Source organism: Fukomys damarensis, unplaced genomic scaffold (assembly GCF_012274545.1).
Source record: "Fukomys damarensis isolate Sample0158 unplaced genomic scaffold, DMR_v1.0_HiC HiC_scaffold_39, whole genome shotgun sequence".
Taxonomy (NCBI): domain Eukaryota; kingdom Metazoa; phylum Chordata; class Mammalia; order Rodentia; family Bathyergidae; genus Fukomys; species Fukomys damarensis.
In genome coordinates, this window is record NW_022900951.1 from 44,459,601 (window position 1) to 44,483,458 (window position 23,858).

A 23,858-nucleotide genomic window follows, 5' to 3' on the forward strand; every position below is an offset into this window, starting at 1 on the left:
AAAAAAAAAAAAAAAAAAAAAAAGGATTGCATTACAATCTTCTCTTAGTCACTTTCCCATCATTGGGGCAAAATACCTAACACCAGCAACTTAAAGGAAGAGAGGTTTATTTTGATCCGTGGTTTCATTCGATGTTCATTTGGCTCCTAGGCAGAAGCAGGATAGCAGAGGGGCACAGTGTAAAAATTAGTGCTCAACCCATGGCAACCAGCTAGCAGGGAGAGAAGAGAGGAACCAGGGACAAGAATGCATCCTGGGACCTAAGTTACTCTCCCACTGACCCACCTCCACCTAGGTCTTATCTCCCAACAGCATATTCAGCTACCAATTTATGAATGGATTAAACCACTGATGAGTATAGTACCCTGACAATCCAATCACCTTCCACATACACGAGAATTTGGGAGGAGGGGATAATTTAGATCTAAACCATTACAAACCTCGAAGGATGTTGTGGCTAAAAGTCAATCTGTGATGGTAGTGATGACATTCAAATGGAAAATTCAAACTTAAAGTATTATAGAAACAAAGTTGAATCTTATTCTGAAAAAGACAATATGAAAAATCCCATTAAAGAACTCACATAGCATGTAGACATGGCATAAAGTTCATGAGGGTGACAAAGTAAATGAGTACCTGAGCACCACTGAGCTTCAGTACAGGGATACACTCATTTGAAGAAAGGAGAGTCTTTTTGTAATGGACAAAAAAGAACATATAAGGTAAGTGGCAGCCCTGTAGACTGCATCCTCAGAGGATCTCATATTGATAAAAGCCAAAACTCTAGTATATTAAACAATTGACTCCAATCTCCCCACGCCTTTCTTGACTGTCTCTCTCATCCCTCTCATGGTTGGGCATGAAATCCACAGCCTCGTACATACTGAACAAGGACGCTACAATTGAGCTACACCCGTAGTCTCTTGATCCAGATATTTTATTTCCTCTCCAAAATATACAGCTGGATGTTATAAGAGTTTCACTCAATTACCTGAAAAATCCAAAACTCCTAACAGTTAAGGCCTTGAGTAGTCAGAGTTCTCCACAAAAACAGAACCAAAGGATAAAAATGGATAAACAGAAAAACATTTATCCTGAGGGATTTGCTCATGATTATGGAGGCCACAAAGTCTCACATTTTGTCAGCTGGAAGCCAGAGGCCCAAGAAAGCCAGTAGTGTGGTCCTACTCTAAACCTGAAGGCCTGAGAATCAGGAAAGTCAATGGTGTAGGGCCCAATCTGAGTCAGAAGACCTAAGAACCAGGAGCACCTATGTGAAAAGGCAGGAAAAGTTTGATGTTCCAGATCAAGAAAAGGTGGGGGGAAACTCACCCCTTCTTCATCTTTTTGTTCTATTTTTGTAGATAATACACTCAATGTCTTCCCACATTGAGTGAAGATGGATCTTCTTTTCTCAGAATACTGATTAAAATGTCAATTGCTTCTAAAAACAACCACCTAGACACATCCAAAACTAATATTTTTGCCAGTTATGTGGACATCCCTTAGTCAGGGCAAGTTAGCATATGTAATTAAACTTTATAACCACTGCCAAACATATTTGTTAAGCCCCTTATTATAGTCACAAAGGAAAAGAAAATGTTAGGGTCAGACTTTTTAAGGATTAAAGAATCCTTAATGTCTTGAGTCCAAACTCTCTGCTTTACAGAAGGGGGAAATAAGGCCCCCCAAATAGTAGTAATTTGGCTAGTTAGTAGAACATGGAATTAACCAGCTCAACTAGAGATTATAGGGTATTTTGTTTATATTAATTAAAACTCTGAGGGTTGGGGGAGGGTAATGTTCCATGAAGTCAGAAACCATGTATCTTGTACTTTTCTGTTTTACATTGAGAAGCATTGAGTTATCATCTCAAGTAGTAAGCCACTTCACACCAAAATATAGGCAGTAAGGGAAATAACCTATGTTTCAAAAATGGAATCTTTACACATATCAGACACCTGACAATTTTTACTAAACACATATGTAGTTTGTAAGGTAGGAGAGAGACAGGGACTTATCCTGTGTATGTACATAAATACTGGAGGAACTTAAATAGTGTTGGAATTCTTTTTGCCATCCAACACTAAAATCTCAGGTTGAACTTATCTTATGCCTGAACATAAACCTCTGTCCCATATCTTCACCCACTCATCCCTCCAACTACCGCAGTGAATCAGAAATTACCAGGTACATTCTTTTTTCTTGCACACAGGTCATCTAACCTTTAACTTTATACCATGTTAAAGCACAAAATTTCCCTCACTGTGCATCTTTAAACTCTGAGATAGGATGCTAACAGGTGCCTAACACAGAAAAGCAATCTAGAATAAATGTCTTATTTCCATATTTCTAAAGCAAAAACATTATTTGCTTCCACACTTACTAAGTATTGAATGTTTTCCCAAAAATTTATGCATTGGAAATTTAATCCCCAAATTAATGTTGGTGATATTTGCATGTGAAGGCATTGGGGGATACTTGGGGTTACATGAGGTCATGAGGGTGGAGTTCCTATGATTGAATTAGTGGTTTTATAAAAACAGGGAGTGAAACCTGAGTTTCTGCTCCCTCATCATGTGATCCCCTTCACCCTGTTATGATGCTGGAAGAAAGACCTCACTAGATGTGGCCCCTTAAGCTTGGACTTCCCAGCCTCTGTAACTGTGAAAAATAAATTTCATTTCTTTATAAATTACTGAGTCTTAGAAAAACTGTTGTAAAAGCACAAAGCAGACTATAATAATCCTGGTCACTGCAGGTGAGGAGTGGGCAAGGACTTTCAGGCAATTCTCTAAATAGGCATGTGTCTCCTGTGAGAGTACTCTTGTTAAGAGGAGCAGAGTTGGGAGAATAATGGTAGGGGTGGTTGGAGTCCTACAGTGAGGCTTTTATCTGGCCCCCATCTACTCATGATTGTGTGTCAGGAGATGAAGAGACACCCCAGATAATCTAGATATGGTCTAACGAGGCTTAGTAGGCACCCAAAAAGCCATTAATGCCTTTTTAGTGTGATCTGTTAGAGGATTCTGTCCTTGTAAATAAGGGCTCCAAATTATCAGTTCTAAACAGGAAAAGGATCTGGAAGTCACTGTAGACTGTTTCCTGAAGATAACAACCAATTTGCTGCTTTAACCAAGGCAATTACTGCTCTAGTCAAATCAGGATCATTTAAGGAAAAAAAAAAAAGATGCACTCTTCCCTCTCTCTCTCTCACCTCAGCCTGCCCACAATTCTCTCTTCATGATGTGCCAGAATCTTGGAATACCATATGCGGCACTGCTCACTACCTTCCAGTGGTGATGTTATCAACTTAGAGAAGCTGAAAGAAAAGGCTTAAACCAGGCATGGTAGTGCACACCTGTTATCACAGCACTATGGGAGGCTGTGGTAAGAGGATCACAAGTTTGAGCCTCGCTTGGGATTTCAGCAACTTAGCAAGACAGTGTCAAAATAAAACACAGAAAAAAAGATCAGGCATGTAGCTCAGGGCAAAGGCACTGTGTTTATTCCCTGGTGCAAAAAAAATGGTTTAAAATTATGAACTTATCACAATAATGTCCAGTTTTACTCAATTAAATTTAGAGATATCACATGCAAGTTTTACCCAGAGAATTGTCCAAACAAGTCCCTAAAACTCATCTGACGTCTGAGGAGGAGTGGAAACGACTTGGTGTCCAACAGAGTCTAGGCTGGGTTTTCATTATATGATTCAAGAGCCAGAACCAAATATTCTCCTTTTTAGATGACCTCTTCCAAAACAGCAACAAAAATGAAGTATATCTTGGATCAACAGTTTAATCTTTCAAATTTAATGTATATGAGTGTATAAGGTAGTATTCAGTGAATACTTGAAAAATGTACAAATCGTTCATCCATATCTGTGCATGAGTTGTATTCTTCATAGCAGCATAGCTCAATTAAATGCGAGTACAAGTGGATTATTATAAGGTGTTGAAGACAGTTCTTCTGGGTAGTTTTTCTCTTAATATAAGAAGTGGCTGTTTGATGTTAACTTATTTCTGTTAAATAAAGTTTGCATGTTGCTCTTAAAAAAAAGAACAAAGAATCAATGAACCAAAGGTCTGGTTCTTTGACAGAATCAACAAACAAACAAACAAAAGAAATCCTCAGTCAGACTTACCAAAGGCAAGACCTAAATCCATGAAACTAGAAGTGAAAAAGGTGAAATAAGAAAAGAGACAAGACAGACAAAATCCAGAAGACTATTAGTAACATATAAAAAATTGTAGCCAAAGTGAAGAATCTTGAAGAAATGGACAAATTTCTAGATGCATATGAATTAACAAAACTGAATTAAGAGCATATAAAAACAGGAAAACGTTAGAAACAGGAAATTTGATGAGTGTGGTGGTGCATGCCTGTAATTCCAGCACTCTGGAGCCTGAGGCAAGAGGATCACTACAAGTTTTAGGCTAGCTTTGGCTAAAAGCAATTTCAAGCCCAGCCTGAACTACATAGCAAGACACTGCCTCAAAAAACAAACAAACAAAAACACAAAAACAAAAACAAAAAAGGCAATAAAATAGAGCCAATAATTAAAAAAAAAGCCTATCAACTAAGAAAAACCTCTGACTCAATAGATTCACCAATAAATTCTACAAGAATTTCAGGGGAGATCTAATGCTAGTACTCCTCAAACTCCTTAATGAAACTGAAAAGGAAGAAATACTGCCAAACTCATTTATGGAAGCTAATATTACTCTGATTCCATAACCAGGCAAAGACCCAACTAAAAATTACAGGCCAACCTCTTTAATAAATGTAGATACATGGTGCATTGTTCCCTGCCCAAAGTGTGGCCTCCGTCGGACACATGGACACACAGCCCAGATGGACCTCAGAGACGTGGGAGGGGGCTCCCTGCTGGGCCAGGACAGAGGGGTGCCAGATTGGGCAGTAGAAGCCTGTTTACCTTACCCACAGTGGGTGCTGTCTACCTGGCATCTCATTGGAAATGTCAGCCAGGACTATTGCAGTGGGAAAAAAATAAACATAGATTCAAAATGCTCAACAAGGATGCAAGGACAGTTCATCATATACAAATCAATAATGTAATACACCACATGAAGAGAAACAAGGAAAAAATACATTATCACATCAACAGAAGCAGAAAAAGCTTTTGACAAAATAAAATATCCATTTGTAATAAAAAAATCTGAAGAAAATAAGTAGAGAAAGACCTTATCTCAACCTAATTAAATGACTTATGACAAACTTACCACTAACATATATTAAATGGGGAAATGATGAAAGCTTTTACTCTAAAAGGAGTAACATGGCAAAAATGTCCACTATCATCACTCCTGTTCCATGTAGTTCTTGAAACATTAGCCAAAGCAATCAGACAAGAGAAGGAAATAAAAAGGATATGAACACAAAAGGGAGAACTCAAATTATCATTGTTCATACATAATCTTCTAAAAAGAAGTCCCCAAAAATTCTACTGAAAGACTCTGAATTACCTAACAAATTCAGCAGTGTATCAGGATACAATATCAACACAGAAAAATCAACAGCGTTTCTGCACACAAATAATGAACCCACCAAGAAAGAAATTAGGAAAACAATATTATTCAAAATAGTACAAAGAAAAATTACATACAAAGGAATTAACCTAATCAGGGAAATGAAAGATCTCTGCAATGAAAACCACAGTATTCGGAAAAAGGACATCGAAAAGGATATTAGAAAATGGAAAGATATCCCTGTTCCTGGATAGTTAAAACCAATATAGTCAAAATGGTCATACTTCCGAAGCTGATATACAGAGTAAAGGAAAACTCAATCAAAATACCAACAGTATTCCTCACAGAATTAGAGAAAATATTCCTAATATTCATATGGAATCAGAAGAGGCAAAGAATAGCAAAAATAATACCACTTTTTATATTTACCTAAAATAATTGAAATTAGGATCTGGAAGCGTATTTACCCTATTCGCACCTGCCATATTTGAGAAGAGTTAATCAAGAGACATTTTGCGAAGAGGTTAACTGAGTGGGACTGAGCTGCAGAACAACTGCAGAGCAGCTATACGCTAGGGTTTTGGGGGTCACCCTGCCACAGTAACTGGATGAGACAGACCCATGGAAGACAGTTACAAAGAAGGTATGGGCTGGACATAGACCATCTAAGAAGTTTATTCTTGAGCCAGGAAAGACGAGAGGGCTCTACCCTCCAGGGTGACAAGCCAAGTTGGGTTTCCGTAGCTTCCAGAGGGGAATGGCTCTGAAAGTGCTGGCATTAAACTTACAGACTACTTGACACCCCACATTACCCACACCGCTGCTTACATCCAGCACAGACATAAGTAGTCTGCTTGCTTTCTGCATCTACCAATGTGAGCAAGGATACTGCTCAGCTGGGAAAATTTCAATAGTCTGGGATGTACATAGAGGAGCAGGGGGACACCCTCATTAACCCAAAGAACATAAAACTAGGCAGAGGAAACCATGAATTGGGCTGTAAAGAGTGACACAGAGAGTGAGAACTGAAAAAACAACTACACCCATAGGGTAGATACCATTGACTGATCATGCCCAGTGGGAAAGGTGGGGCAAGATCCAGCATTCGTACACAAAAAAGTGAGTGAATGTTATGGTTTGTGTTTAGATGTTCCCCCAAAGCCCCACCGATCAGAAGTGGGGCTTTTCCAGAGGTGGCTGGATTTAGTGTGTGAACCTGGATTTGATTCATGGTGCAATGCTATGATCAAAGGCACCAAGATTAAGGATGTGAGGGCTGCCTGTCCTAAGAAGCCTGGATAAGGTATAAGGGACAGAAAGAGCTATGATTGTTCCTTGTAGCTTTACTGCCTTCTGTCTGCCATGAGCTATTATATCCTCTGCAATTCCTGTCTGTCATGTCACCCTGCCTTGGAGCCAGCCAATTATGGACTGAAAACTCTACAAACTGTGAGCTAAATAATCCTTTCTCCCTTTAACTTTGGGTGTCAGGTATTTTGTCTCAGCAGCAAGAGAAAAGTAAGAAAGACAGTGAGGAAATAAAATAGGTCTTAACAGTGACTCACTATCCCTCTCCAACATCTGCTAGATTCCAGGACTACAGAACGTGGAAAGAAACCGTTTATTCAAAAAAACAGTATTTCATGGGCTTGTTTCTTTCTCTCCCCTCTAATGGTTCTCTAGGATTTGGGATTTCTTTTTTTTCTTTTTTATTATTTTCCTTTTGCTTGTTTTCACTTCTAATTTTCTTCTTTATTTTGCTTGTTTTTATTTTTTCTTATTTTTCTTTTTTATCTTTATTAGTATAGCTACTAAACTTTATTAAGGTTTAGATATTTAGTTAACACTAAGTTATTGCTGTTGAATTCTTTTCTACAGTTTGTGGAGATATAGTTACTGAATTCTGTAGATATTTACTATGCATCAACATTTGGGTTGTCTTTGTATTTATATCATTATACACCTCTTTTCTATGCTTCAGGGTGGTACGTTATTAGTTCTTATGTTATGTCAATATCTAGTTTGTCTTTGACTTTATTACTGGTGCTGATTTTGTTGCTACTGCCAGGTTTTCATAGTTGCTACTATTAACTGGCTTTCTCTAAATGCCAATATCCAGATAGTCTTTGTGTCATTAACAATAGTGGTCCATTCCCAGAAAACTGGATATTGGACAAATTATACTGCACCCTCAGCTCCCAAATTAATGAACAGGATTGGATCACGAGACAGAGGCAAAGACCTATAGTCAACAATGTCAAAGTGCATTACCTAAAACCATACACTAAGAGATTTCTATACTAGCAACAAATTCTTTCTAATATAATCCACCCACACACCTCACAACAACAATAAAAAAAAAGCATACACAGGAAGACAAGACAACAAAATACCTCCAAAAATGTCTATTTCTCCAAAAACTAATCCATGAGGCACTGACTGGGAGAAAAATCAAAAGTCAAACAATGGAATTATTCAAAATGATAAAAGAGATAAACAAATTAATAGGTATTTGGTCAGCTCACACAAGATAGAACTAAACTGATTTAATAAAAAAATCAATGAGTTTACAAAAGACACTAATGAAAAGACAACTAAGCTAAACGAAATGATACAAATATGAATGGCCAATCAGTTTAGCAAAGATGTATGTGAAAAGATTCCAAACAAAAATGTAGGTGATTAAAAATTACATTCAAAGTTTGCATAACAGAAGTGACTAATGTGAGAACAGACTCACAAGATGGGTGGATGACAGTGACACCATAAAGACAAGAAGAGAACATGAAAAATGGAGGGAACAGTTGTCAGATGATGAAAAGATGGGACACAATGAAAGCAGTCCTAAGAGAGAAGTTTATAGCTGTGAGTGCCCACATCAGAAAATCAGAATGATCTACAGTAAATAACCTAATGAATCACCTCAAGGTACAAAACAAGATCAATCTAAATACAAAGGAAAAAAAATTTCAAAGACCAGAATCAAAATTAATGAAATGTGACTTAAAAATACAAAGGATCAATGAATCAAAGTTGTGGTTCTTTGAAAGAATAAACAGGGCCGGGAATCTAGCTCACTGGTTCAGTGGCCTGCCTTGCAAGCACAAGGACCAGAGTTCAATCCCCAGTACCAAAAAAAAAATAAATAAACAAAATAGACAGACCATTAGCCAATCTTAGCAATAAGAAAAGGAAAGACAAAAATCAATATTCAATACAATTAGGAAAAAGGTCAAATCACAATGGACAGTGGCAAAATGTAAAAGATATTAATAAGTATTTCAAAGACCAATATACCAATAAATTATAGAATTCACAAGAAATGAACATATTCCTAGAAAAATATGAATTGCCAAAACTAAACAAAGAAGATATAAAAACTGCATAATCCAGTAACAGTCAATGAAATTGAAGCAGTAATGAAAAACCAAGAAAAGCTCAGGACCCAGTGGGTTCAGTGCTGAATTGTACAAGAACTTCAAGGAAGATCTAATGCCAATACTCCTCAAACTCTTTAATGAAAGAGGAGTATTCCCAAAGTCATTCCTCAAAGGTAGCATTACCCTGATTTCAAAACCAGACAAGGACCAAATTTAAAAAGCAAATTACTGACCAATCTCTTTAATATGTATGGAGGAAAAAAATCCTCAGTAAGGTACTGGCAAAGAGATTGCAACAAATTATCAAAAAATCATATATCATGACCAAATAGGCTTTATCTCAGGGATGCAAGAATAGTTCAATACACACAAATCAATAAATGTAACACAGCATATAACTAGAAGCCAGGACAAAAGTCACATCTTCACCTCAATAGACAGAACAAGACTTTGACAGAATCTAACACACATTCATGAAAAAAAAAACCCTGAAGAAAGTAGGTATAGACAGACTTTATTTCAATCTGATAAAAGCTATTTATGACAAACCTACTGCCTACATCATTTTTTTTTATTTTTGTTTTTGTTTTTGTTTTGCTACGGGGATCAAACTTGGGACCTTGTGCTTGTAAGGCAGGCAGTGGAACCACTGAACTAAATCCCTGGCCCTCCCAACATCATATTAAATGGGCAAAATGCTGAATCCTTTCTCTTTAAAGTCAGGAATAAGACAGAGATGTCCACTATCACCATTCCTACTCATTATTGCACTAGAAACATTACTCAAAGCAATCAGGAAGAGAAAGAAATAAAGGGACAAGTATAAAAAAGGAAAAAGTCAAATTATCATTATTCTCAGATGACATGATCCTCAACATATAAACCCCCAAAATTATACCAAAAGAATTCTAGAATAAATAACCAAATACAGTAATGTAGCCAGATACAAAATTAACACACAAAAATCCATAATATTCCTGTACATCAATACTGAACATACCAATAAAAACATTAGTAAAATAATGCCATTTACAGTAGCAATTAAGATACATTAAATACATAGGAGTTAACATAACAAGGAAAGTGAAAGATCTCTATAATTAAAGCTATGGTATTCTGAAAAGGGAGATTGAATGGGACATTAGGAAACAGAAAGATACTCCCTGTTCCTAGATAGGTAGACCCAATTTTACCAAAATGGCCATACTTCTAAAACTGATATACAGATTCAAAGCAATTCCAATGAAAACACCAAGAACATTCCTCACAGAGCAAGGGAAATCAATCCTAAAGTTCATACAGAGCCAGAAGAGATCCAGAATAGCAAACGCAATCCTGACTACAAAGAACAAAGCAGGAAGCATCACAATCCTGCACCTCAGGTTATATTACAAAGGTACTGTCATAAAAACAGCATGATACTGGCAGAAATCCTGACATGTCGATGTGGATCAATGGGACAGAATATAATATTACAGAAACAACCTTCATCCATGTGATATTTGACAAAGGGGCCAAAAACCTAAACTTGAAGAAAGACAGCCTGAGCAGCAAATTATACCGGAAAACTGGTTATCCACCTGCAGAAATTTTAATCTAGAACCATATCTCTCACTATGTACGAAACTCAAAATAGATTAAATTTCTAAATGTTCACACAGAAATACTTAATCTGCTGGAAGATAAAATAGGTAAAACTCTTAAATACATAGGCTTAGGCTTTCGGAACAGAATCCCAATTGCACAAGAAACAACATCAAGAATCAACAAGTGGAATCATATCAAATTATAAAGGATTTTTGGGGGCCGGGGATTTAGCTCAGGGGTGCCACCGCCTTCCCTGCAAGCGCAAGATCCCGAGTTTGATCCCTGGTACCAAAAAAAAAAAAAAATTTTTTTGCACAGCAAAGAAACAATCCAAATAGTGAAGAGGCAATCTAAATAATGGGAAAAATATTTTGCCAGATACACCTCAAAAACAGGACTAATACCCAAAATATATAAAGAACTCACAAAACTTAGACCCCAAAATAAAAGTCTCTTACATGAGAAACTCAATATATAAATAAAGAACAAAATAAATAGACATAATAAGAAATAGGGAGATAAATCTTTTTTGAAAAGGAAAGGCCAAGAGATGAAAATGGGGGGAAATGACAAAAAGAATTAAGTTATCTATGTACATGTACCAACTCTCCATGCAGAAAGTGATCATTATATACAACAAACATGCACAAGTAAAAATAAGAATGAAAAGTATAGATTTCATGTGAAATGTTTTCAGTACCATAATTGCAAGTTAGATGATTGCACAATTTCAATATTGCTGTGATTTGCATATTTAGTGTCCCCCAAGGGCCCGTGTGTTAAAGGCTTGGTCACTAGCTGGGCACTATGAAGAGGTAGTGAAAACATTAAGAGGAAAAAAGATCCATGTGTCATTAGAGGCATGCCCTCAAAAGAGATTGTGGGACCCTAGAGTTAGTGGGCTAGTCTCTGTATATGTCTCTCTCTCTTACTCTCATTGCCTCCCACCCCAGACAGGAGATGAGCTCCTTTTCTCTAATGTACACTCCTGCCACGACATGCCACTACAGGCTCAATGCAGCATACCTAACCATGGACTGAGCAAACGTACACCTTTTTATCTTCATAAATTAATCATCTTAGGTATTTCTTATGCTGTCAGAAAGCTAACCATCATAAATATGCTTTCTTGATATGAAAAGTAAAAAAAGTAAAGACTGGAAAACATCACTATACTTATTTTGGGGTCAAATTTTACTCAGTAGTCATAATCCATTCTAGAAGAAAAGACAATATAGGATAGCGTCAGTAAAAACAATAAGGGTCATGAAGTTTGCATACTAATGCATGCATCAGTAACTAGTATTACCCTTCTGCAGGACAGATTTCAGGTTTCAGCTGCAAGAAAAGACATAAGAGGGGTTACTAAATTTGGCTTTCTTGGATGATGAAATCAAGACAGGGATACTTGGTCTAAGTATTTCAACTGTTAAAAGCTAATCTTGGGACTTCTTATTCATCTAATAATTCATAACTATTATTCAGGAGAGAAGAAAAAAAAGATGAGTGGCTCCCATATGGCTCAGTAATAATCACAGGCAGTCCAAAAATCCCTTAAAAACTATGATAAAATACGTGAAGGGAGAAGAAAAGGGGGCCCTGGGAAACTTGTACAGGGTGGGATGGGGGTTGATAAAGATATTATGAGGCCAGAGAGAGAAATCAAGAGCACATTTTCCCTTTGCAGAAACCAAGTTAGAGACCCTTATATAGGTGGCTTATGGTCATGTAAAATATCAGGTAATCCATCAACAAATATGTTTAAAATACCTACTAGCGATTTATAGTTAATGGTTAGTGAACAGGAACACTGCAACTGGATCTGCTTAAATATTTCTTACTTCTGAAATGTAATTAAGTTGGTACACACAAAGAATTAATAGCATGATCCTTTAAAGAAGGAAGTGTTACCCATTGAATTTGCCTGTCAGAGTAGTAAATCATGTTCCTATCTAGCATGATAAACATATCTCACTCAACCAGAGTTTGACCAACTTCAGATACAACTTTAAGAAATACAGATGTGAAGCCATAATCAGTATGGAACTATAGGAGGAAATACAAGGAAGAAGAGGAAAGGAGGAAGGAGAGGTAGGAGAAGTTCTGTAGAATTCAGCACGCGCACACACACAGTGGAGATAGAAGCCATGGCCTTAGGCAAGCTGCCTATGCTCGTGCGCTCCCCGCCTCACACACACATACACATACCAGGCCCTAGGATGTAGCGTTTTAATAGGGGGTTTATTAGCACAAAACGAAAGTAATTTTTCTATGTCAAAAGAACTATGCCCCTCCACTTAACCCCTATGCCATGCCACATCTCTCCCCTTTTCTTCTTTCCCTCTCCCTCTACACACAAAGACAGACAGACAGACAGACACACACACACACACACACACACACACACACACATCACATCACATAATAAAATCTGCAGTCTCTAGGTTGAGTGGTATAGTATCTATCTATTCATATAAACAGATTGTATAAAGCATAGTAATAAATGTTGAAGACCACACCAAAAGTTCTCCTTTTTATTCCGTTCCTCATTCAGTTATGAATACTGTATATATAAAAATTGTGGCCATACACTTTTCTGGCCCTGCCCCTGGTGGCACCTGAGAACAAATGTACAAATCCAAGTGCAATTGTAGAAGTAAATTTAGAGCATATAAATGAAACTCGAGTTTCAGAAAGAAGAGCTGCATACGAAGCTAAAATATAAAAAACAGTAATCTCAAATCTTACAGAAATTCCTGAACTTCTAACTTTTTTTTATACTGGGGATCAAACTCAGGACCTCGGGCTTCTCAGGAAGGTACTGTGCCACTGAGCTAAATCCCCAGCCCTAAACTTCTAATGTTAATTGTTAAATAGTCTACGGAAAACATTTGGGGTAAAAAACCAAATACAGCAGTTTACATTTATGGGTTCTCCCTTTAAGGAGGTGACATATACCATGAAAGGATATTTTAAAAAGCATGCAGAGCTCACTAGAAAGAACATATGGGGTTGGGGTGCAGCCCAATACAGAATATGTGTTTAGGATGCACAGGTCCTGGGTTCCATCCCTAGCACTGCCAAAAGTCACTGAATACATAGAAAAAAAATCCACTGTAAAAACAAGAAAATGGTGAGCATCAGAAGAGAGGTGGTGGGAAGAAAATCTAAGGGTTTTTTGGAGAGAGGAAAATACAGGGATGGAAGATAGGGTAAAACAGGACCCAAAGGAAGTATTATTAGTGGTGGGTCTCAATAAATAAATAGGAATTAATCAGGTAGATAGGATTAGAAAAGTGTTTTGAGATCACAATGAGCACAGCACTGAGCATGTTCAGGAATTGTGAGTTGTCACATTTAGGACTGAAAGCATATAGCAGCGATGACAGGCATAGGCTCTAGAGCTGGCCTATCTGGATCAAAATCCTAGCTCTGTGATTTACTAACTGTGAGAGTCCAAATAAATCATTTGAATTTCTATGTGTCTCATTTTTGTCTCTCTAAAATGAGGAAGAGAAATAAAAGCACAGATAGTTGCTATGTGGATTAAAAAAAGCATGTAAAATCACTTAGAGTCTTCAATGCAGTAAATGCTCAATGAATGTGAGCTATGTATTTTCTTTTTAATTTGCATGATATATAAATGAAGTATTACAGATTTAAGGCTACAAAGGAAGGCAGGAGCCTTTGAGTACTTGAGATACCAGATTTAAGGGGTTTGAATTTAAAACAACATAAAGGAGATTTTAGTTGAGCATGCTGAACTTTGGCCAATTTAAAGGAGGCACAGGCTTATAATTCAAGTACTCTGGGAAGCTGAGGCAGGAGGGTGGCAAGATTGAGCCCAGCCCACACAATTTAGTAACTTAGTGAGATCCTGACTCAAAGAAAATAATTAAAATAAGCTGGGAATAAGCTCAGTGATGAGACTCTGGGTTTAATCTCCAGTAATGCTTCCCATGTAAAAGAAAAACATAACAGAGATTTTAAATAACAGAATAACAGGAAGGTAGAACTACTGGTGTTTGTTTGTGGCAGGAGACATACAAAAACCCAAACCACCTACCAAAACAAAGGACTGACTTGTGGGAGGGTGCTTCCCATGAATGCAAGGGTTCCTGAACAGTCTGGCCAAGGAAATTTCCACTACTATAAATAGTGCTCAGGCAGTGGGTCAGTGTTGGTCAGCAGGGGTGGCTTACCTCTGAGACTTCTTTCAATTATATGTTGATTTAAAGCAAAGATTCTAGGAATGATATGGAGGAAAGGTTGTGCCAGACACTGTAGGAACATGGAGTCATAACAACCATTTTAGTAGGAGGACGGTATAGGAATTAGCAATAACGGGACGTGGGGATACACTGCTTAGGAAGATCTCTGGTCTAAAATGTCAGAGGTCGAAAGGACTTCACAGATAAACCAGTAAGCCTGGCTTCCTCACTGTACAGACAGGAAAACTAAACTTCTCAAATAGAGGAAATGACTTACAGAATAAATTAAAATAGGGTGATTCTAGCAGCAGGGAAGCCAGCCAGGAACTGAGACATAAAGTAATGAGGGCTCAGGAGAAGGTGGGAGTAACAGGATTTAAAAGGAAGGTGGTGGATCTTTCCGAGGGTTATTTTGAAGAAGAAAGATTGACAGGACAGGGTGATTGACCGGATATGGGGATGAGTAAGCTGTGACTCCAAGATTTTGATCTAGCTGAGTGGGATGTGGGAAGCCAAGGACAGAGCCTGTTTTGCAAGGGGAAGATGACAAGTTCTGTTTTAGACATATTGGAGTGTGAAGCCAAAAAGGAAAGTTATTTAAGTAGACATTGTCTATCAGATAGTTGAAAATGTTAAGACTAGAGATCTGGGTGTCATGAGATTTCAACATTACACCATATATACGGGGGGGGAGGGCAAGCAGGGGGTTGAACTCTGAGCCTTGAAAAATGTAAACAAGACAAGGAGAGGGAGAGGCAGTTGATTCATAAAGGGAAATGAAAAAGCAGTGAGACAGGGTGGAGAACAAGACTGTTCAGTGTCACAGGAATCATCCTGGCAGCAGGGCTTGGAGATCATTAAATCAGAACGGAACTTTGGAAACAATGCCAGTGACAAGTAATACTAAGAACTGATTAAATAACAAAATGTAACACAAGTGTTAAAAAATGGTGATAGGCCTCTATGCACTGATAAGGAAATATTTCTGGGATATGTAAGTTTAAAAGGGGAGGTGCAAAAGATTGTTTTAGCATACCACCTTTTGTGTAAGAAGCAAAGTAAAGAATCTATAGCCATACCAAGTGTGGTAGATGTATAGAGACTCTGGAAAGTTACAGTAAAAATATATAAACAGAGCTGGGGGAGTGAATTGGGTAGATGAGGAACAAAGAGGTACAGTAAACTCTTTCTTGTTGGCCTTTCCATGCTATATGGCTTTGAAGTCTTTTGAACACATTGCCTACTCAGCATATAATTGAAAAAATAAAATAACTGGAGAAAATAAGGACAAAGACAGGGAAATGTCCAATAAATAGAGGCCTCAGGAAGACCCAATGAAGCTATATTGCAGAGGATTAAGAAGACGAGGGCAGTGAGGACATAGAAACACTGACACTTATGCATAATGCATAGATGAGCGTCTTTGGAAATGTACACAAGAATTGGTAACAGCTGCCTCTGGGAAGGGAACTCAGGTGGTTTAGGGACATGGATGAAGCAAGACAGAGCTATTTATATATATTTAATTTTGTTCCTTGGATATTTACTACCTATCCCTAAAATGACAATTTAAATAAATTGTGCTAGGAAAAGGAAAAGGGAGGGAGGGAGGAAACAATGGAGAAAGGGCAGGAGGCAATGTTTCATTTAAAGTTCACTGGCAAAGATAGGCAAGGTAAAAATGATAGGTTTTCAGGGGCCAGGAGAGTCAAGTGCAGAGTTTTGTTTACTGCTTGCTCCGTTCCCAGTTAAAAAAAGAAACAAGAGCACTCACTAGGTAGCCCAAACTGGCCTCAAACTCAAAGCAATCCTCCTGTTTCAGCCTCCCAATTGCTGGGATTACAGGCATGTGCTACCATGCCCAGCTAATTTGTATATTTAATAAATTTCCCAGGAAATCTCTGAAATAACTGGTCTGTGAGTCCCACCTTGGTCTAGTCTTATGACCACATCCGTAGTTAAAAATGGGATTAGAAAGAAAATATGAAATACAAAAAGGGGCTCTTTGAAGCAAAATTTCAAGATACAGTGAGACAAGCAAAGGATTTGGGGTCAGGTGGAGCTGGTGTCATGGCTCTACTACTTCCTGCTTCTATTATTTTGAGACATTAGTTTCCCTCTCTGACTCTCACTTTTCTCATCTGTTAACATAGGAATGCTACCAATTAATTTACAGTAGTGATGAGATTATGCATGTAAAATTCCCAGAAAATAAGGAGCATTTAATTAGTGGTAACTTTGATCATCCCCAGCCTGGAGTTAAGGCTCCTGGGCACATGAAGATAGCAATACCAATTTCCTACTGTGCATTTCCATTCCCTTGCCTCTTGAAGCAGCCTTCAAAACATTAAAGCACATCACCTATCCCTTTGATTTTTCAAGCACCTGTGAGTTCACCCAAAGAAACCCCTCCTGCCCTTTGAACCTTTAATTCCTTCTCAAATGATTTACTGGCTGCCTGACCTCCAAATGACCACGCTAGCAGTCCTGCCCTTACTATCTGAATCTCTATCCCTTTGAGAACAACAGTATCCCTGATGGGGTCTTCCATTCCCACCCTCTTAGGATTACATATTAGGACAACGTTTTTCAATATTAGAAGGATGTTAATGGAAACAGCAGTGAGGAGCAAGCTAATATTTTCTTCATCTTTCACCAATGTAAGCAAAGACTGAACCATTTCCTCTTTAAGATGTTCTCAGGTGGATTCTACTCCTTTCATACTTATAGGATCCTGATAAGGACAGCCACTTCCTGGGGTTCTTTTCCAGGTCTGTCCCAAAAGTTCATTCCAGCGAGTTAAACTCCAGCAGTAGACTGGGCAAGAATAAACAAAGAAAAATCCCCGCAGTGTGCCTTTTAAACTGTCAAAGTACAACTACTGTGAATTTCAACATTGTGGGTCTTAAACTGTTCCCTTTAGCGCACTGACATAACCTAACTGACACCACAGAGACAGTTAGCCACCAATGAGGTTAGAACCCATTGGGAAGGAGGATAGAGATAGCTCTTTTTAGCCCTTCTTGGCTTTGAGTAAAATAGTGAGGAAAGGAATGTCATGGTCAAATAATGAGGACACTTAAGGCATTAGGTATAAATACCAGACACTGACTCACCTCCAAGGCCAGTCAGACAGAACACGTTAGGGCTGGCTTAAGCAAAAGTGAGAAAACACACAAACACACACACACACTCACACAAAACCGATAGTTACCATCATACAGTAGAAGCAGTAAAACCCCTAAATTGGACACAAGGCTCACACCACACCCACCCTGAACACATAGCAACAAGTCAGGTGGCTGTTGTTTGAAGAGTCTCACAGCAACACTTCCCAGCAGCATGGGGAATGCCGAAATCATCTGCTAGCTGGCCTCTCCCAGAGGCAAACCCAGGACACAGCTTACGCACAAGAGCTGCAACAGCCAGGCAGCCAGGGGACAAGCAGATCCAACTCCCCCATCTTCCAATCCTGCCATCCCCCTTCTCACCTTGGGCTGTATCTGGGATCCCTTTCAACTTCAACCTCCACCACTATTTTTCCTGTGCTCTGTGTCTCTAGCTCATAGGTAGGTGTCACTGAAGACTTACCCCACCTATTAGATGTCTCACAGAAACTGGGGAACTTGGCAAGTATATCCAGAAGTTCAAGCCACATTCTTCTTCTAGTTTGGGGTTGGGGGCAAAAAGGAGCAAGTTTACCAAATGTACCAAATTTTCTGGACTCTTCCTATGTAGCCTTCTCAACCAGCAAACCACTGTGGAGAGCCTACTCCCTGCTCTTTGCCGAGGATGGTGAAGCCTAGAGCCCGATGGGGAATGGTCTGTACAGCGGGCTAAAAAAATGTTCAGCTCTATTCTACAGGCAGCAGGGAACCATTAAATAATTTTAAGGGGGGGAGGGGATGATCAAAGGGAAGGAGGCCACTGAGGAGGCGATTACAGTGGTGCAGTTGTTCCAGAAAGAGGCTTCATCCTGCCTATCCCAGATCTTGCAAGAGCCTCCTTCAAAGCTGCCCTTCCCCATCTGAGCTTGCCATCTCAGAACTCATTACTATGGCTCTCTTTTGAATTGGGAGAGATATCAATGACTTTTTTATTCTGAATAAGACTCCTAATGTTGTAATGAAATTGAGTAAGGGAATTAAAGAAAAAGAAGAAGCTTCCTGTGACTCTCAGTTTAGATGGAAGGAAATATGATGCATCATTTGCACTGCCACAATCGCATCAGTTGACCTGGTCCCAAGGGTCACTGCCTCCTGTAAGATCCCAACATCTCAGGAGGGAGAGAGAAGGAGGAGAACTGCCAACATAGGGCAAAGCCTGATTGTCAAGGGCTTTTCTGGGGCCTGTTCCAGATCACTGTCACTTACAGGCTTGGACCACAGCTTACCCTTAAATTAGGTCTCCAACCTATGGGATGCAAGATGAAAAGGCCCCAGCTGGGTCTAAGCAGTGGGAATTAACTCTCCCTGGTCTTTAACTCTTTTGTTTTTTCTCAGTGGCTGGAAGGAGAAAGAGATGCACCTCAACCCTAATGCACCTGAGAAGGGCTAAGAGCCAAAACCTTTCCTAAGCAGATACAGTACGTGCAGGGCCTGCGCAGGTTTCAGAACATTGTACATTTCTCCAGCCAAAGACATGGGAAAAACACAAAAGTTAAATATTGTGTTCTTTACTTTCAAAGGGGAGAGTTATCACCTTCCCACCCAGACTCATAGAGCAAATACAAGTTAGCAACCTGGCTCTTGAAAATGCTAGAGCAATTAGACAATCTTTTCAAAAAAATTCCTCCAGCGCCTAGCTAATCAAATTAATTTCAAATACAAATTTCACCCGGTCCATTAACTTTAGAGGGAAAACTCTTGTTCTGGAGGTAGAGAGTGAATGGAGATTGAGTACTATAACACGAGCAAGTTTGACAACATTCTAAATTTCAGTTTTTCACCCTGTAGATAAGTAGGTAATGCCACACAACAGTAATAAAGGATCTGGAAAGCCAATCTGAGAAGGGCAGGGAGGAAAGGGATGGATTAGTCCTCATGCTAGCAGGCCCATATGTATATAAAGCGAGCCTTTCCAGAGAACTTCATGTAAATATAAAGGACAGCAGTGCCAGGGTTTGGGTAAAATAATCATTCCAACTTTGTAAATGTCTCCATAGTACATCAGAGTTCTCCAGCCAGATCTGCAACAAATGAATTCATAAAGTAAATCTCGATATCTTCCCTACTTTAGTTTGATGAGTACATAACCTAAGGCAAAGAAGTCACACTTGGAAGTTTTACAATGCATTTTTGAAGCTCATATTTAAGAACCACTACTATTGTAGAAACAATAATATTCACAGATTAATGACACTACACTATGTGAAGAGTATAAAACTTATAACAATTAAAATGCAACACAGACTTCAAATCCTGTGGTTTGAGGTTTGGCTTACTAAACCACCACATTGTGCTTTTCATACAGAGAAAACAATCCTTAAAAATCTTGGCAAACCACCTGATGTTTTTTAACAGCCCCAAAACATTTTAACTTTTCAGTATGAAGTGTGGCACTTTGACAATTATTTCTATTTTGTGTTTGTTTGATTGATTTTCCAATCATTTGAAACCTCTAATTGATATAAAAAGAACTCCAGCTAAGGACACTTCAGCTGACTAGGTATCCCACAGATCAGAGGAGATAGCAAGACAAACCTGTGGCCAAGAAGGTTGATTAAATAACAAGGCAGGCTGGTTTCCCAAGTCTCTGGGGCACAAGATTGTCTGGCAATTAACTAATTTCCACAACAATCAATAGATTAATAAATTGGGTGTTGACCATTTTGTTCCTAAAATAATGACTTAACTGATCAACATCCTTAAGTAAACAAACCCTCTCCTCTCCACCTCCAAACACCTATGGGACTTCTTAACTTGATTTTTCTACAGTTTCAGTATCAGAAGATCCAAAATTACAATAAAACTGGTTCCCCTTCCAAATCCCCATCTATCATCACTCAGAGGCTTCTAGTGTAGAAATATGGGCCTCATCCCTGATTCCTATCTCTTCAGTTCTTCAATTATACATATTATCACTAACATCTGGTAACTTGCTAGCGTGTAACTAACTAGTCAGCACATTGCAAAGATGACTGACTCTTCAAACTGTCCCTTCCTATCTGTTGTTGTGTTCAGGTCGTTCCTTGTACAAGCAGTTATGTGACTGGTACTGTAATGAGTACTTTATTTTTGATATGTTAATTCTCAAGGCAACAAAAATGTCATCTACTTCCAACGTGCATCCATTAAATAGCACAATATTCTGGGTTCTCCAGAATAACTCAAATCCATTCACTGTTGCATTCCATTATTCTGCAACAATCAGGGAGATTTCCACTGGCTTACTTATTATTCAGCAGCACAATGTCCACATGACATTGAACGAGTTACCTATTCTCATGCCTCAATTTCCCCATCTATAAAGTGGAGTTAATAAATTAGTACGTATTAAGTAAGAAAACCAATGCCTAGTCCAGGGTATGCACTGTAAAAATTATTTGTTAGGAAATAAATAAAAGTGACATCTATGGAGCTCTGTGCTGGCTTCATAGGGCATAGAAAAAAGCTCAGCTCCTAGAGCAGACAATCAAAAACATTTAATTAGTTAATAAAAGAATAAATGATCAAAAAACTCATGTTTTGCCTTTATGCTATCATCCAGTTCTCTTGGAAGAACAAACTGGTTTCAGGCTCCTGCCTGTTTCTTTAGGATATGCAGTTTATAATCACAAGAATTAATGCTACTGGCCTTCCGCAGTCTATACCTAAATCCCATGTATCCTGCCCAGCACAGCTCCAGTTCTCCTTCCTTGTCTCACAAAGCTTCCAACCATATCAATAATGAAGTCTATGCCCACTAAATAAAGTTTGCTCTCCTATCCTATCCCATGGTCTTAGCAGTAACAGCTTTTGGCTTCCTGGACTTGTAGTAAATGCCAATCTTCAACAAATCTGTCATCTCTCTGAGAATCCAGGGGCCAGGGCTTCTGTGGTGGTAATTTCCTGAGTTCTCTAGTTTAGGATTAGGCACTTTACAAAGTGCTCATCTGGTCTGTTGGCATGAGCGATTGATTGATTGACTGATTGATTGATTGACAGTTTAATTGGTTAAAACAGGCAAGCAGTATACTTTCAGAGTGCTGTTAAGGCATCAGCCAGAAATCTTGTCTGGTCTTCCCAGCTCTGGCAGCTGCAGACATCACACTAAAGATGTTCTGCATTTCACACAAACTCCTAATGATTCTGTAAGTTCAAGCATCTCACTTTTTAAGTTCAAAATGCTCTTAAGAGAATTTCTGTTTAATAAGGAAGGGATACTTTGTATTTCTCTCTTAAATCACATATATGCATACTATTAGTGAGATAAAAGATAAAATATCCTTCTTGTTGGACACTGGTACATATTTTATTATTTTCTTTTTTAAAAAATTCTAAGCCTTTATTGCACATTAATAAAACAAATCTTTGGGCCAGGGATTTAGCTCAGCGGTTCGGTGGCCTGCCTTGCAAGCAAGCACAAGGATCTGAGTTCAATCCCCGGTACCAAAAAGTAAAATAAAATAAAATAAAACAAATCTTTGAATATACAGCAATGTAAAACTTTCAAAAATATTTACATTCCTATAGCTAGATTCAGTATAAAGGGATGATGAGCACTGGCCCAGAGCACTCTGCACCAACAGACAGAATCTAGTGTTCTGCAAACCACCAAAAGCAAGAATTGGAAAGATGGCACAATCACAGCAGGCAATCTGAAAAAGGTACAGCATTTAGTAGTCATTTAAATGCCATCCTGAAGCAGCCTGTAAATTTTACCTTTTGCTTTTAGCTCTATCAGTGTGGTCCCTATCTGTGTGATACCTCTCCCGGTACTCTTCCCCATGTTTACTTTTCTCTTGTTCTTTGTCCTTTTTATGATCTTCACTTTTAGGTTTGTCTGGTATCTTTCCTACACTTCTATTATCTCTGACCACTTTTCCATCTGCCCCTTGATCACCATGTAATAACCGTGTCCTATCTTGATCTTTGTGCCCTTCCTTTCTACTTTTTCTGTCTCTGTCTTTGTCTTGGCTTCTGTCTCTGTGTCTGTACCTTTTGGATTCTTGCTCCCATTCCTTTCCATGTCGCTTTCTTTTCAAGCAGTGTGAATCACTGTAAAATGTTTGTGATACCCTTTACCCCTGTTAAACAGCAGATCTAGTTGCAGTTGGTCTTGCCTACCCCAAGGGTCATTATGGCACTTTTCTGGGCCTATATACCTTGATGTTTGTGAAATGGGACCCATCATACCCTATGGTTGGCCTGAGAGATGGCCAACAGGTGGCCGGGGAAACACCGGATTCTGAGGAAGGCCAAAGCCCGGAGAAGAAAATAATGGAGGTGACAAATGTGGTGGAGATCCAAACATGCTTTGGAGGGGGAAATTAGGAGGCCCTGCAAATGGGAATCCTGGAGGGCTGGATTTGCTGGAGAATGGGCTGCTGGGGCTACATGGGTGAGAAGTTTATACTTGTTCTGGGGCTGGTGCTTCTGGGAGTGAATTTGATGCTTTTAAGTGGAAATTCTCATCTACATGTGTTTCCAAATTCAAAATGAGATGTTGTTGCCACCAATCCTCTTCTAATTGGGTGCATGGTTTCAATATTTTGTGTTAAAATGTTCTCCTACAAGGCTTTTGGCTTGTTCTGTTTGGGAAGAAGGTATATTTTCTACTGATGGTAAGTTCCATGCAACCTTTGAGTTCTCATTCTGCTGCACACATGACTTTTTCTCTGTAGAAGACAATTTTTCTCCACATTGATTTGCTCTGTCAGTTACTCCGTGTTATGTGACACAGCCGGGAGGGCATGCTTTTCTCCATTTCAGCAATCACCTCCGTCTTTGCTTTCTGTAGCAATTATCTGCTGATTCTGTCTTGATGCTTGCCTAGGATACCTTTTCAGATTAATAAACTATGGGGACCTTGCTGTATTAGAAACAAGATTTTAATTGCAACTCACATTACCATTTCTGTTTCTATGTCCTACATTATTATTTTCATTTTGCAAATCAGTAACAAAGAGGGAAATGACTGGCCCAAAGTCACACAGATGAGTAGCAGAGTTAAAACTTAACTTCGGGTCTTCTAAGGACTGGGGATGTAGA

At 38.7% G+C, this 23,858-nt stretch overlaps 1 protein-coding gene across 1 annotated transcript in view; it reads right to left on the reverse strand.

Moving 5' to 3' along the window:
• The window catches only part of Shroom4 (shroom family member 4), a 213,800-nt gene that overhangs the window by 183,571 nt on the left and 6,371 nt on the right, over nucleotides 1-23,858 (reverse strand). The window lies entirely within an intron of this gene.